The sequence below is a fragment of the Staurois parvus genome, unplaced genomic scaffold (genome assembly GCF_062004578.1).
Source record: "Staurois parvus isolate SC_StPar_1 unplaced genomic scaffold, SC_StPar_1.0 ptg000538l, whole genome shotgun sequence".
In the NCBI taxonomy this organism is placed as follows: domain Eukaryota; kingdom Metazoa; phylum Chordata; class Amphibia; order Anura; family Ranidae; genus Staurois; species Staurois parvus.
In genome coordinates, this window is record NW_028318334.1 from 214,524 (window position 1) to 218,405 (window position 3,882).

General features: G+C 39.5%; 1 protein-coding gene across 2 annotated transcripts in view; it reads right to left on the reverse strand.

Moving 5' to 3' along the window:
• ZNF385C (zinc finger protein 385C) overlaps positions 1-3,882 on the reverse strand; it is a 243,714-nt gene that overhangs the window by 100,453 nt on the left and 139,379 nt on the right. The window lies entirely within an intron of this gene.

Below are 3,882 nucleotides of genomic sequence, written 5' to 3' on the forward strand. Positions count from 1 at the left end.
ATTTTAATTTCCATCAAACGATCGGGCATCCTTAAATTCCTAACACATTACCCAGTCCATATCAGTATAATATCCAGCAGGAGATTTTCCCCATTTTCACATAAAATCCCAATAGAATACATTTACTTTTTTGGTTGTAACATGACAAAATGTGGAAAATTTCAAGGGGTATGAATACTTTTTCAAGGCAATATAATGCAGCAGTTTCAATACCATAATAATAATAAAATGCAATGGCATAATGAGTGAATACTGTGGTTAGATACATAGGGAGACCATGTAGTATGGATAAAGGTAAAACATCTATTCTGAAAAAGAAAACCAGGGAGATAGCAACTCAGATCAGAAAAGAAGGGTCAGTTCAGCCTCTCAGGGATCCGAGGGTGTTGTGCTTTTGCATTCCACTGTGTATAACAGAGGAAATACATCAGAGAGGTTCAATCTTGATAGTTTTTCAATAGACTCCACTACTTTCCAAAGAAATGTTTAGTGTATGTGAACTTTTGCATTTCAGTGTCCAATTTTTTGGAGAAAATGCTGTTTTAGTTTTCTCCTAATATCCTGTAGAGTTGCAGAAGAGGATGAGATCCAATCCTGCATAATACGTTTGGCTCATAGCAGACAAACATGTGAACCACTAGCCAGTTTGCCTTGCATAGAGGATGTTGAATGCTGGAGACTAAAAAGTGTAAGCAGAGGATCATGTGTCATGTGTCAGGGTCCAAGCAAGGATATGTCTTATGTAGGACTTGATTTCAAAGGATAGCAATCCTAGGAAATGACTGGGGGCAGTGGGGCAAGAAGGTAGATTGCATTTTGGACAGAAAGAGAAGGTTACCTAGGAAAGGTTAGAATTGGTTTGTGCAAAGAGAAGGACACAGGTCTTGTGGAGAATATTACATTGGGTTTCTCGATAAGGTTTGTTTTTGGATACTTGTCCTATTTTTTATTGCCCTGTAAAAGCTAATCCATTAGTTTAGAAGAGAGAAAATATTTGTTCTATTCCTTGACTCTGGTTTCCTACAAAGATTTATTGTACATAATTTCCAGTTATGGGTATAAGGTAGAAATGGAGTAGTTTTGGTATTCAAAAGGTTGTCATGAATGTTTGAGGTAAAAAATGCTTTGGGGACTATAGCATGTGCCCTTCTGAATTTAGGAACTTGAAGACAATGCAAAAAGTGTGGCTGGGAAAGTTTGTACAAGGATTTGAATGCGAGGATGAAGCAGGTCTTACAAACATGCTGGACCCAGTGTGGGCCAGACTGCAAATGCTACATTGACTCTCCCTACTGGTAACAGGGGTCTTCCAGAATTGGAGAGTAAATCGAAAAATGTAGTGAAAGGCCATAATAGTGTCTCTAAAGACAATGTTCTTGTGAACGGGTAGGGGAGAGCTGTGACTTTACTGTAAAGAACAGCTGTCAGTTTCCATGGAACGGCCAAGGCAGATTGCAGAAAAAGGTTAAAGTACCTGGACTCCTTAGTCAACAAGTCAAGAGCATGCCTTAGTAAACAACAAATGTGTCTTGATTTGATTGAGACAATTAGCACCTTTAATTTCAACAATACTAGAATAGTCTGTAAAGGGTACAGTAATGTAGCAAAACTTAACATTCCGATGAAATGATTTCTCCCAAAGTTCAAACAGGAAAGTTTTTCCAGGTCTCAAACTTAAGATTTTGGTTATCAAGGGGCATAGTTGAAATGGTAAAGGGAGGAAAGGGGTTTACCAACCTTAATGCTTTGGTATGTAAAACCATTTGATGTCACTTTAAGAGCTATGATGTGTCCAGGTTCTGCTTTTAAGGGGGAAATAATTTTGCTCTTGAAATTCTTATTACACAGACCCTAAAAAGTGTTATGATAAATATGTGCTGAATGTTAAGGACATCTTGAGATGGTCTTGCAGTAAATAGAATTACATCATTGGCAAATAAAGCTGTTCGTAACTCCCAACCCCCTACCTCGACCCCTAGAAGTTCCAATGTTGAATGGGTATTAAGAAATCAGCTCTATACGTAGATTGAACAGAAGCGGTGAGTTCATCCCTGTTGGGCACCCTTCTGCAAAACGGAGGAAGGAGCACAGCCATCATATTTTTTATATAGGTTATAGGTTTATATAGGTTTTAGAGTGTTGAAGGATTAGAACCTTAGTAGAGTTTTTATTGTTTTATGTGCCCCTCTGATACAAAAGGAAGTAAAGAAATCTCAGCGGAAACACAGTCAGCAAGAAAATCCTTCACCATTTTACTAATAAAATACAATTTTGTACTTACTGTAAGATCTTTTTCTTGAAGTACACAGAGGGGCACAGGAATTCAGGAATTTTTAAACAGTACAGTTATGTTGCCCCTACAGAAAGTTGGCACATTGGCAAACAAAAACTGTTGAAGTCATCCCCTGTATAACCCGCCTCAATATTCGTACATCAGTTTTGTGAGCAAGCAGTACATAGTGCCAATAACACAGAGGATTGTGCTTAATATTCCTAACTCTTGACTTCAGGGAAAGGGAGGCCCTTGATAAAGAGGGATGTTACCCGATGAGACACCCAATAATATAGCCAAGGGAATGAAAGTCATCACAGCATTAAATCCAAATGTATAGAAGGGGAAACATCCTTAATAATAGGGGTTCCAGGATCTAGATTAAAGGAGCTGGTTCCTCCTGGGGATGCCAAGAAAACTCCCCTAGAAACAGTAGAGGAATATGGGCCAAGGTCAAGTATTGCAGCAGGACTGTCCCCTGCGTGTCATTAAGATTCTGTTGTACCATATAGTGGAAAATAACTTGACCCAAATTGAGGCAGGGCCTTGCATACTCACAAACACAAGCTGACCAAGTGCTGTTGAGGGTCACAGGCAACTGGGGGGACCTAATCACTGTAAGTGGGCAGTGGATTGAGACCAGAGACTGGAGATAATCCATGTGATGCTTCAGAACCAGGAGAAGCATTGGGATGGTGCTAGCTCTAGGCTGAATGGCACGCACACAACACTCTACATAAATAATGACATAAGTGCTTGAGTCCCTCAGCTATAACCCTCACTGCACTGTCCTGGGCGGCGGCGGAACATTTTTCGAAAATTGTGAAACTATACAACAGTGAGTTAGCTCCCAATGCCTTAGCTCAACCAGTGTTACTCACTAAGTAAGTCTTCAGAGACAGGGTCTGGATCCAGAGAATACTTTCAGGTTAACTAACAAAAACACAAACTAACACAGAAGTATAAAGAGTACCACAATGCAGAGCCCAGTGCTTGAAGGTTACATTCCAGGCTAGCCCCACAACCTTCCAGTACAGAAGGGTTCGAGTACGGCCTCCAAAGCTGTTGCTGATAACATGCTGATTTAGATAGCTGCCAAGTGGAGACTAGCTCAAGCAGCAATTTGGACGTCTTTATTGCAGAAAAAAAAAAATCTTTGGTGTGATGAGAATCTTGATTACAGTTAACAGAGAAAAAAAAGAAGAATTTTAAGGCCAGCAAGAATACAGCAAAAGGTATATATGCTTATCAGCAAAGCTGAAGAAAAGGCATCCAGATATTGATTTCAATGTATTTTGATTTCAATGTATTTTGTTTGCCAATGTCACAACCTCCTGTAGGTGGTAGAATAACTAGATTGTTTAAGAATTCCTGACTTTCTGTGCCCCTCAGTAGACAATAAAGTGCTTTTATTGCAGTGTAATCTTACTGGATGGATTCTCTTCACTACCTGTCTAAGTAAGTGGCACAACAGGAAGTGAGAGGAATGCACATCATAGGGTCACAGAGATCAGTAAAACCTGCAAAATGTCTACCCTCTCCCCATCCTTTCCACATATTATAAACCTATGATGAATGTATACTGTAATAACATGCAAAGAACAATGATG